Here is a 12,707-nt window from a genome sequence, read left to right as displayed (position 1 = left end):
GAAACTGTAGAAAACCGAGTGGGATGTAGGTATACAGTGTTATCGGTATGATGTGCAAGAGTATTTTTTTGTCCATAGATTGATCATTTTGAAACACAAGAGGACAGATGTTATTTTTTAGTAAGCTCTCACTTATAACCAAAGGGTCTGGAAGAAACTGCCCTATTTATGGAAAGCTATTTAGATCAGCTCTTGGGGCCTCACTATAGGTTGGGTGGTGTGGTAAAAATGCAGCGGTAATAGTGTTGTTGGGGAGAAGTTGGACCCCCACCAGGGCTTCTGGGGGTCCGAGCTATGGGAGACCCCAACACCTCCCATTTTGCCCAAAAAAAAATGCAGCAGAGTCCCAAGCAGGCAGCAACATGTTCCAAACTGCGTTTATTTCTGGGCAGCAAAAAAAGAAAAAACACACAGAGAGCTTCGTGCACAGCGAAAGTCCCGGCACTGTTTACCCCAGGGCTGGCTTGCAAGCCAGCTTTGTAACACACTGAAGGCTGACCTCACAGAATTGGACCAGCTCCCAGAAACCTATCTCGTCCTACTATTGGCTGCTAAGTGATAGGTTACCTATGTAGCCCTTATAGGAAGCCTGATAATTGGACATTGGATTTTAGTGTCAGTGGGTTGGTTTAGCTGCACCACCCCCATTACCTAACTCTGAAATTGTTGCAGTATGAACCTGTTCCCATCACTTTTAGCTGAACCAGGCTTTTCGCCCCTGGGCTCTCAGTGTTCATTGGCCAGAGCTGAGCCATTCTTGTTACAATTATGTTTCAAATGGTGTGTGAGTCTTGCAAAAATGTCTTTCGTTCCCAGGAAAAAACACTGGGCTCTGGATGTTCTGTCTGCCAGAGTTCACTGTCGTTCAAAGAAAGCAATCTCATCTTACTGTGCAAACTTGGCTGCTCCTGGGTTTGCGAGGAGCATTGCTGAAGTCAGCACGAATCCCCACTGCGGCTGGTGTTCAATGAGACAAATGCACTTGGCTGCTGGCTGTAATTTTCTTAAAACATGGCTTTACACTGTGCAATTAGATCAGGTTAATTCATATAGGCATCTGCAGCCTTTAAACAGGGATTCTTGTGTTTTGTAGATTCTGGTACTGCTGCATTTAGGCTAATGTAGCATGTAGGTGGCAATGTTGTGAAGTGGGTGTCTTTCAGCATATTTGTCACCCATGGGTGCGCTGGGGCCTGGTTCAAATGATAGGTGTGCTCCTTATTCTTCCTGCTGTTCTGTCTGTCGATGTGCCTGGGGTGAGGGGCAGGAGTTTGATGTCGATTCTCCCTCTTCAGTACTCCTCGTATGGGTAAGTTCTTAAACCAGGGTATTTTGTCATCTGGTAAGTAGACAAACTCCTCTCGTGGGGGGTGTCTGGGTCGTGATCCTCTAGGCCATGGTCTGGATGAGATTGGGGGGAGGGTCGTGTCCCATTCTCCCACTTCAGTCCCCCCTCTGGTCGACTTTGTCAACCACACCACCAATCAACATTCACCTCCTTCCATTCTTCATATCTTTGTCAATTCTTTGAAGTGTCCATAATTGTTCACATTGTTGTCGATGAACAGTACGTGTAGGAGTGTTCTCCTTCTGCGTTCCACCACGCTCACTTCCCTTCATACTTCCGCTATCTTCTCCCTTAGTCCGGCTCTTCCTTTCACCATGTCTCTTATTTTCATTCCAATCTCTTCTTCTGCTGTTCTCTCGCATCTTGCAATGTATCTTGATCTTGCACAATGATGCTGCGCTCGGTAGTAGTGCTTCCGTTATCACCTTCAATCGACCAGCCAGTAATGATGGCATCCATTACTATGGAAACGCTAGCCAGTTCTTGTCTTTCTGTGTTCACATGTGTATTCTGCTGAACAGTCTTTTGTGTGCTGGTACTTCATCCAATGTTGCTTCTGTCACGCTCGAGAAGTAATTCGCCCCCTCTTTTCACTCCTCTGCCTGTTTCTCTTCTTCCTTTGTTTGGGCTTTTGTTTCTTTGTTTAGTCACTTCCACTTGCTTCCGTTGTTTTCCATCTTGGGGAATGTGTCATGCTTCACATCATCCTTGGGCATCACCAACAAGGGCATGCTGATACGCACCAACGAACAGTCGCCTCCGCAATTCGGTGGTAGTTCCTCTTGATCTTTAGATGCATGTGCTCAATAGTAGTCCATAAGCAGTGATGTTGCTGCTCTCATCTCCCTACTTTCCTCAACCTTCTTGCATCCAACATTTTCGTCCACTTCTTTTCACTGTTGTGCTGGTAACATAAGGCTGGTGCCTTCACAGTATACGTCCTTCTTCATTCTCCACCCAAGTCACCATCTTCGCTCTGTGGTCCCACCATGTTAGGCACTTATTACATTTTCTTTCTTTATTTTTTTTTCTTCTCTCTTTTGTTTTTTTCTTTCTTCTTTTCTTTTTCAGCTTGCTCACTGGTGCATTTGCTAGTGGTTTCTTCTCTCTCTGGCCATTTGCTACATACAGTTGTTCTTCAATGAGCTGCCAGTAGTTGTTCATCATTGGTAGTGTCTTTATGTAATCTTCTTTCATAGGGGATTGCCTCCTTTTTTTCCATCAATCTCAATTTTGCTCTCTTCCCTTGCAATCTTCTTCACTTTTGGAACACTTTGAGATACATGGGCGTCGTGTTCTGCTGTAGTAATTGCTGTTGTAATCAATTCTCTCAATGCATATGTTATTAAAGAGCAGTCAGGACAGCTCTCCCCAGTGGTGTCCCTACCAATTTTGTACATGTGTGCATGTTGTTTGTTACTTCTGCTATGTGTGTTATGTGTATGTTTTACTCCCTTTGTGCCTGCGCTTACCTCTCCTTACTTTTGCAGCAGCTTTTTCCTTACCCACTGACACCGTAAGTCTTCCTGCTTGGGTTAGGGAATGTTAGTAGGGGATACAGCGGTAATGCTCACTTTTACATATCATTTTTAAATGACCACACCCCATTATTTTGTTCATCATTAACAGTCCCATCATGAAGATAATAGTCCTTATTGGCTGCCCATAACCACTTACGCTACTGGGTCCTTGCAGCTGATGAGATGATAAAGTTGCCTGCCTGAAAATCGCAAGAAAGTCGTTAATACGTTAGTACTTGTTAGCAACCTCAAGCTTTGCGAACTAAACAATCACTAAGGGCAAAATTGAAAACTCCCCCGGACACTTCTTGTTGAGGGTTTCTCAATGTTGGTCAGACAGTATATGCACTGTATTCAAGTTGGGGAAAAGTTTGGGCTTTGTATTCAATGTAAGCAAGGAAATATACTTCAGGGAAACGTGATCTAAGGGGTCTGGGTTTTCTGACATAGTGGGCAAATTGAGTGGGAAACTCTTCAGAATGGTTCAATGAGTAGGCCTCAGGGTGACTAATGGAAGATAACATTAAGGACATTTCCTACACAATTCTAACAGCATAAATACGCAACAACCTGCATGTGCGAGGAAAAGAGAAAGAACAAAACAGTGTTACAGCTGTAGGTGCACAAAATATAATATGAAACTCAATTAAACTTTGGACATGGGTGTGTCGGTCCCTATTCTAGTTGCTAGTGTGCGTTGGACCATAGGATGGCCATGTTTCCCTAACTCGGGAGTGTTCGTGCTGTTTTGCAGTTCATGAAAATCTCTTGGCCCTGTTGATCGTTGCTCCCTCGTTGCCAGGGTGGCCACCGCTTTGTAGGGTTTGACGCCTTACGTATTTAACAAAGTCTGTCAGGAGGGCAAAATGTCCCACTCTAGTCCATAGCCATTGGGTTTTAGTCGTCCGTTGTCTTCAGGCCTGCCCTTGTTCCTTTGTATCTGGCGAGAAATGAAAAAGAAGCGCTTGAGACCTGGAAATTTACATATTCTTCAATTCCTTGACCTAACCTCTATGCGCTACTCTTGCACTATTCAGTGTCCTAGTGGGAGTAGCCAAGGGTACATTTGTGCACCATCCTGTCACCACCTGGTGGCGTTCAATGGCAGTCTGACCGTAAATTGTTACACAATTCGAAATTTACCTAGAAAAGGGGTAGACAACCACTGTCCTGTAGCTGTATCCTTAACACATCTGGATCATCTGTACTTAATTTAGGTGAATATACTCATGACACACTTGGATCATATATACATAATTTAGGTGGTGGTGTACAAATGGGCCTTTGAGTCTTGTATTTACTGTACTTTACTTTAAGCTATTTATAGTGTGCGCGTTTTGTCCCGGGGGGGGCAGTAGGCACTGACAAGCTAAACAGGGAAGCATCAGGGTGGTAAAGCTGTCATATAGGGTGGCTGTGTGACTAAATTAAGAGGATCATGTTACTTAGTTAAGATAATCACAGGGTTTTTAAATCTTTTTTTCTATGGCTCCTCACAACTTCTCAGGGCATGCCCCGCAATGAACCTCAGGCACTTTAAGCTGGTACTAATGAAATTTGCTACCAATTATTCGCTACTTGTCCCTCTCCACTATTTTATTTATTTATTTATTTATTTATTTATTTATTTATTTATTTGTTTGTTTATTTCCTCTTTTCTTTCAATCCCAACCATCACAATTTACTCCCATGTCCTGTATCCCACTACATTTCCACTTGTTAAACCCTAGTCTATTAACTACTCATGTATTTAAGCCTAGCATGGTATTACTCCACTACTTTCACTATTGTTACATTTAAAAAATATATTTCTACTCCCAAATACAACCATTATTCTCCAATTCGTGCAGCAATGACCTCTTTCCCTATGTGTGTTAGCCAATGCATTTGTGCCAGTGCTGTGTTCAAAAGTGCTAGTGGCATTACCACTTGCACTGTGTTATTTTGTCACCAAAGGGTGTCTGTTGGGAACATGGATCATCCACCCTTTACCCGCACTTCTCTCCTCCCGTAGTGAACTGTCAATAAGATGCACGCCTCCCCCCTCAAGTGCACTTTTCTCTACCTTGTGTGTCACATTCAAGTGCCCTGTGTTATTTTTGTATGTTTGGGCCCAGTCTCCTCGCTGACAGATATGTGCTCAGAATGGAGCTGAATTTACTCTCTTGTAATGACTATCTTTATGCACCCCCCTCTATACCGTGCACCCCCAACATACCTAAACAATCTTCCTTATTTCCAACATGTGTATGCCTGGTGTTTAACAAGTTATAGCTTTCTCTGTTAATAAGGTGGTCATATCCACTCTGCTCATGATGTCACAAATGTCTCTTCCCTAATGCATGGCCTAGTCGCCCCACTGTCACCCAGAAAAGAAAATGTTTTGTTACCAATCACAACCCCTATGCAATTGTCCTCTGCAGTATTGAGTGTGCGTGAGTGTCGGCATGCGTCTCGTCCGCTCTGTCGCGGATGTGGAAATCAAGTTGGTCTTGGGCTGTCCTATTAAGGGTATAATGTCAATCTATGTCCTCTTAAATGTTTGTTCACCATCAAGAAGACCCCTTCCAGTCATGTAACCGGTACTGTTGCTATTGTGTCAGTGTTGTGTATGGGTGCTGGCTGCTGTGCAGTGCCCCTGGGTTGTGATGCTTGTGAGTCCTGGCATAGTGGTGCTGTCATTTGTTGTGTCTGTGTCTGTACATGTAGTGTTGACAGTGCCTGCGTTGGTGCTTGTGGTGTCTGCTGAAATGATCCCGTCCTTCCCCATGTATCCTCCCCACATGGGCGGTGCATATTGTGGTGGTTGTTGATACTGTTATTGTGATGCTTGTGCGTGTGAGTCGGGGCTGATTTTAAGTGCCCCTTCAATTGCATACTTTCATAATTTATTTTGTGCTGACTTGGCCTCATCTGCCTTTCTCTGCCTCTGCCGTTTGTTCAACCGTCTTCTCTTGCCACAATTTACAATGCACACAGTCAATTTCTAGCGCGCTATACTTCCTGTCTTCCTTCCATAACCCCATGCATGCTGCACCACCCCCTACTGAGCCTCTATCATATTTTGCTATTATGTCTTATTCATTCCTTCTCTCCTCCTCCCATCTCTTCCTTTCCCATTCCAGTGCAACCCACTCACTTATCACTTTTATGGCTCGTTCATCCTCCTGTTTTTGTATCCATTCCCTTGCCATCTATCCCTTCTCCACGCTCTTTTCCCATAAGCTCCCTCTCATCCATCCTCCTCCATTCCCTTTCTTCCTTTTCCAGTTCCCCCGCTCTCTTCCTGTCTCTCTCGCCTCGCACTGCACTTTCTTTTCGTGGTCCCTCTCCCGTCTCTCTTCTCCCTCCATTTGCACTGCCCAGTCAAGCTTTTTGTGCTCCTTCTCCCCACTCTCTGTTGCTCTTATTACTCCTTGCACCTCCCCGTTATCTTCCCTTTAAATTTAATTCCTCTGTACCTGTGCCTTCAAATCTGCTTTCATGCACTGCAGCCCTCCCTTGCTTGCTCCTGTGCTGCTAGTGGGTTGTTCTGCACCCTCCTGTTTGTTCTCTTTAGTGTATTATGATTGTTTGTGTGTGGTGTTTAAATGTCCTTCTGCTGCTTTAAAATCTCTCATAGAATGCATTCCTTTCTTACCATCTGTGTCCTCAAATATTACACTCCCGGAGGTACAGAAGGGTGCGACCCCTCTTCCCTCTGCTTGTGCTAGTTCAGCATCTGCTGACGCCTCGCATCTTCCCTTTCCTTCATGCGCACAGTTCAACTGTAGCCAGGTGCTTTTAAGCCTCTTCCTGTGTAAGTGCTGTGTATGGGTGTCAGTAGCAATTGCTGCACGCCTCTGGAAAAGTTGCCTATGGCAGCCATGGTCTTTTTTTATTTTCCTTCAGTACTTTTGAATATTTGCACACTATGGGCCTCATTCCGAGTACGGCGCTAACCAATGGCGCTATTAACGCCTTGTTTGACGCCGTACCCGGACCGGCAGAGCCTTGGTGGATGGCGGAATCACCGCCCCATTCCAAGGTTGGCGGGGCGGTGATTCCCCATTCACCAAGGCTCTTCCCCATTCCCAAATGAGCCCCCATAGGGCTCAATGGGGAAGATGCAAATAACGGTGACCGTTCATTACGGTCACCGTTATTGGCTTGCAGGCCCCTTTGCGCCCTCGACTTTAACACCTGCTCAAAGCAGGCGTTAAGGGCGAGGGCGCAGAGGGAACTCGGTGTATGGCGGTAAGGGAATACCGCCACCGGTCTCGTTACCGGTGGCCGCTATCCCTTACCGCCATACTCGGAATGAGGCCCTATGTTTTTTACTAATTTAACTTGGCATGGGGCTGTGTCCTACATAACAGTTGAAGGGTAGTCATTTCTCTATTATGTGATACCTTTTACCTCACCTCAAGTTGAAATTATCAATAGTCCGCTGTTCAGGGAGCAAAGTTAAAAAATAGTGTAACATTTCTCTCTCTTTTTTTTTTCTTAAATTTCTATCAGCCTTCTTGGCTCTACACCTTAGCCAGTGCACTCCTTGTGCAGCCCATCTTCACCAAACCATTGCCTTCTCCGGCACACCCCCACAATCTTGCGCATGTGTCTTCCACACACCGCCTCTTGGTCACCTCTTCTTCCTCTCCAAATCCACACCACTATCTCCTCACCATCAAAACTCTGTGTCCTATGCATCAATCTGAAGGTGACGTCACCATCTAAAGACACAGTACAAATGAACAGAGAAATGTGCATGCACAGAACAATAACCCATTGCTTCCAACCCCACAAAGATCCCAAAATAAAACCCCACAATCCCACAGCTGTCTTCCCGCTTCAACTGGAGCAAGGTAAACCACAATAAACTCTTATAATCGGACTGCGCACGCTGCGTCGCCTCGCGTGTGATACGCCCCTCACCAGGGGAGCTCAACCAGCCAATTATCTTCCACACTTGGGAACAATCTAGCTACCTCCTGCGGGGAAACATCATCCACTCACTGAACTACAACGCTCAATCAGCAGGGAACCTCATCTACTCATTGATCTACAACGTCAATTCATAGGAAAGCCATACCCCCATACATGTAATCGCCATCCAGACCAACCAGCGCGGCACTCCGTCCTATATGTGGGGAGTCACTACCCCACCCAATAGCCTCATAAACACAAGAAGGGACCACTGCAACCACTCCAGTCCCAACTACAATTCACGTGCCGATCACCACCAATACACCGAATTTTTGCGACAATGTACAATCTCCCACCACCCAATTTACAATACCTCCCCCCAGTTTCTACCCAAACAAAACAACTTAACATTTCTGCAACATACTGATCAACAATACATCATAATACTTGAAAGATTTGCCCGTTGTTACCCCATACAATCACACCCCTCCCTCAAAGCCCATGTTGCTGGTTGCTTGAACCTGTACTTACATTTCCTATGCTGCACTGGCACTTGCTCTGCTACCAGACCCCCCATCAAGGCACTTCACCGGACCCCTTCTCCTGCAGGGCTCTCACCTGCCCTCAAGCGGGGTATTTCCGAGTGGCCCCCGATGCCTTTAGCCGGTTACGCGTTTTCTGGTGTACTTCAGGTGCAGGCGAGGGTCCCACAGCTTCCTTGAGTCGGCGACAGGGAGTGCAGTTCAATGCAGGGCTTGTGCAGGCAGTGCCCATTCACCCATGTCTTACAATGAGCAATGAGCCTCACAGAGGGCACCAACATGTTGGGGAGAAGTTGGACCCCCACCAGGGCTTCTGGGGGTCCGAGCTATGGGAGACTCCAACACCTCCCATTTTGCCCAAAAAAAATGCAGCAGAGTCCCAAGCAGGCAGCAACATGTTCCAAACTGCGTTTATTTCTGGGCAGCAAAAAAAGAAAAAACACACAGAGAGCTTCCCGCACAGCTAAGGTCCCGGCACCGTCTCCCCCGGGGCTGGCTTGCAAGCCAGCTTTGTAACACACTGGAGGCTGACCTCACAGAATTGGTCCAGCTCCCAGAAACCTATCTCATCCTACTATTGGCTGCTAAGTGATAGGTTACCTATGTAGCCCTTATAGGATGCCTGATAATTGGACATTGGACTTTTGCGTCAGTGGTTGGTTTAGCTGCGCCACCCCCATTGCCTAACTCTGAAATTGTTGCAGTATGAATCTGTTCCCATCACTTTTAGCTGAAACAGGCTTTTCGCCCCTGGGCTCTCAGTGTTCATTGGCCAAAGCTGAGCCATTCTTGTTACAATTATGTTTCAAATGGTGTGTGAGTCTTGTGAAAATGTCTTTCGTTCCCAGGAAAAAACACTGGGCTCTGGATGTTCTGTCTGCCAGAGTTCACTGTCATTCAAAGAAAGCAATCTAATCTTACTGTGCGACCTTGGCTGCTCCTGGGTTTGCGAGGAGTATTGCTGAAGTCAGAACGAATCCCCACTGCGGCTGGTGTTCAGTGAGACAAATGCACTTGGCTGCTTGGCTGTCATTTTCTTAAAACATGGCTTTACACTGTGCAATTAGGGATTCTTGTGTTTTGTAGATTCTGGTACTGCTGCATTTAGGCTAATGTAGCATGTAGGTTGCAATGTTGGTGAAGTGGGTGTCTTTCAGCATATTTGTCACCCGTGGGTGCACTGGGACCTGGTTCAAATGATAGGTGCGCTCCTTATTCTTCCTGCTGTTCTGTCTGTCGATGTACCTGGGGTGAGGGGCAGGAGTTTGATGTTGATTCTCCCTCTTCAGTACTCCTTGTATGTGTAAGTTCTTGAACCAGGGTATTTTGTCATCTGGTAAGTGGAAAAACTTCTCTCGTGGGGGGTGTCTGGGTCGTGATCCTCTAGGCCATGGTCTGGATGAGATTGGGAGGAGGGTGGTGTCCCATTCTCCCACTTCAGTGTCACTGACACATTACCGCACCGCCCAATTCTGAGTTTGAGGTAAAGTACGAGGATTCACTTCCAGCTCTGAGCTGGAGGTGAATGTGCCAGCATTCTACCTGTTTTTGGCACAATTATTGCGGTGCAATTACCACCATGGTAATTGTGCCGAAAATGCCCCATTGAGTCAAATGGGGACTTACACTATTGCTGCCACTTGTGATCCGGGCTGAATACCGCCCGACTAAGTGGCGGTAACAGTATTTGCGTTGGGCAGTATTCCGGTGGATTTATGGTTGATTATAGCGAGGCCCTTAGAGTCTTCAAAGAACTGGGTAATCAATTCATTTCGGGCCTCTGTGAAATTTTGGAAGCACCTCCTTCAGCTCCTTTAAAAAAGAGACTAAATGTTCAGTGTAAACTCTTGAATATCATTATAGCTATACGTTTTTTGTGATGGTTAACTGGTTGTTTCCATGAGGGTAGACCTGCAAAATGAATTTTCCTTCTGTGTTAGGGCACTCTATTATAGATTATAGTTTTGTTCCAGTGTATTTAGAGGACAACGTTGTTAAGTTTGAAGTCAAGTTCTGAACGGTGTGCGACCATAACACCATAACTATAGAAGCTTTGATTCTTGTTGGGATGTGGAATAGTTGTCGCAATGGAAATAGGTTTTCCAGCGGCATAAAAGTCTATCCTAGACATCTGTGATGAGCAGAGAACTTAATAAAAGAGAAGGTGGTGGGTCAAGTCATTGTTTGCCATTTCATATGTGAAATCTCCTGAGGAGGTTATTATGACTCTTGATTAATTAAATATGAAATATTAAGTACAAAATGAAAAAGACTGGATACATGCTGATTTGATGCAGCGTGTCGAGTAGCCAAGTATACACAGAATGCAGCAATAAATGGCTAGCTTGGTTCAAGTAATAAAATTTGTATTCTGATGAAGTAGTATAGACATTTTCTAACATTGAAAAAACAAATCTATATCCTGAGGCAATCAGAGGTGTTAGCAGAGATAGTAAAACATTGTGATAAACCTGCCTTTTGTTGTACGGTTGCCAAATGCACGGCTGATATTAGTCCAATGTCTGATTGTTGATTCCATCTTCACGCTGGTTGAAGCATTATGCTTTCATATTTGCAAAGCACAGTCTGGGGCAAATGGAAAAGATCAAGGAGGGACAAAATAATATTGGACAAACTGAATGAGGGCGTATCTATATGTTTTAGGGTAATAAAACCTGTTGGAGTACAGACAATTTAATTATAGATAGTTTTACTTGTGACCCAGATTAGCGATCCGCAGTAATAAAATCAATTAAATTATTAACTTAATGACCATCCCTGCTTCCTGAACACAAGGCACTATTGTACCAATATTAAAAAATATGATAATTTTCATACATTTTGATATCAGCCAATTTCGCTTCTGGAATTTTCTGGTAAGACATTTATGAAATGGTTTACTTTGAGGGTGCAGGAGTATTCTGATGAGACCAAAATACGTCCATCTGCCCAGGCAAGTTTTCATGTTAGGTTCTGTGCAATAGATAATTGTATGACCGTGTCCAACTTAATTGAGAAGTACATTAGTATTTGGGCTGTTGATGTGCATGTTGTATTCCTGGATTTGAAATAGGCATTAGATCCCGTTAACATAAACATGGTCATCGGTAAATGAAGGAAAAGAGGCATAGCAGCTACATTTTGTAGGGTGATACAATTAGCATATAGCATAATATGTATAACATTACTGTGTGATAGAGGGACAGTAGAGTCATTCAAAGATGCCAAAAGACTATGATAGGGATGCTCATTGACCCCGCTATTACGTATTTTGCATTTGTCAGACTTAGATGTGGCTCTGGCGAAAGTCTTTGTTGAGCCTCTGAAGTGAATTGCCCCTAGCGATAGGTTACGGATCTATGCTGATGACACAGCTTTGTTCGATTTGACGCGTATGGTTGGCAATCATGTTTGATTAACGCCAGAGATTACTTATCTGAGTATCACTTAGAGTCAAATTTGCAAACAAAAACAAGGTTGTTTATTATGGTAAAAGTACTTAAATAGAAGTGATTTTGGTCAAAAAGTATGATTACCTAAGTATTACTTTTTCCAAGAATGTGCTTTGGAATGTGCATAATGCTAAAATGCTAAAATCAATCCAACAAAATAGAAATGATCATCTGCAATTTTATGATAAATACTATGCCTGGATTCCTAGGAAGTGTTATGAGCATTATAATATTAATGTGACATCTGCATTGCTGGACTGTGCAGAAATATGGAGATTCTCAAGAATTAATGACTTGAAAGTTCTGCATAATGTATTTATTTATTTATTTAGATGTTGATATATTGGAAGGAACAATACTCTTTTGATCACAAAGGAATGTACAATAGATAAGTAATCAGATTTGAACGAAAGAACGTACAGTAGATAAGACATAAAAATGCATTTTTACGATTTGTTTTCGAGAATCGTAAGTATTCACCCGTTTGCAATTTATGTTTGGAAACAGGTGTCTGACTGATTGCCTTCCAGGTGAAAATTATAATTTTAGATTATGCTTCTCAGATGTTTTCAGGGGACTAGTCAATCAAAGTAAAGCTGTCACGCACTCACCCCTCAGTGTTCCCAGTGTCCCCAATGCCCGTCCCCGTACCTCCACTCCGCCCCATCCTCTTGCCCGGTTCCGGGTCTCACGTGTGCTCTTCCCGAATCCCCATGTGCCAATGCGTGTGTTTCAACTTGCTGCCCACTCGTGGAGACGCCCGCTCCATTGGCGTGTTCCTTGGCGATTGCGAGACCGGCTTCACACCCCACTTCCGTGTCACGTGACCAACGCCTCACGCTCACGTGTTACTAAGGCACGTTCACGTGATGCAGTCGCAGGTCACGTGACGGTAAAGTAATATGCAGCGCCGGTATTTAAACAGCCGCATCGGAACACT

At 44.5% G+C, this 12,707-nt stretch overlaps 1 long non-coding RNA gene across 1 annotated transcript in view; it reads right to left on the bottom strand.

Moving 5' to 3' along the window:
- Nucleotides 1-359: 359 nt before the first annotated feature.
- LOC138567447 (uncharacterized) overlaps nt 360-12,707 on the bottom strand; it is a 424,841-nt gene continuing 412,493 nt past the window's right edge. Inside the window, exon 2 of the long non-coding RNA XR_011302209.1 lies at nt 360-3,808. This is a non-coding gene — a long non-coding RNA (uncharacterized lncRNA). The remainder of the gene's footprint in view (nt 3,809-12,707) is intronic.

This window comes from Ambystoma mexicanum, chromosome 2p (genome assembly GCF_040938575.1).
Source record: "Ambystoma mexicanum isolate Mex_15411 chromosome 2p, UKY_AmexF1_1, whole genome shotgun sequence".
Classification (NCBI taxonomy): Eukaryota; Metazoa; Chordata; class Amphibia; order Caudata; family Ambystomatidae; genus Ambystoma; species Ambystoma mexicanum.
This window is presented reverse-complemented; position numbering and strand designations above follow the sequence as displayed.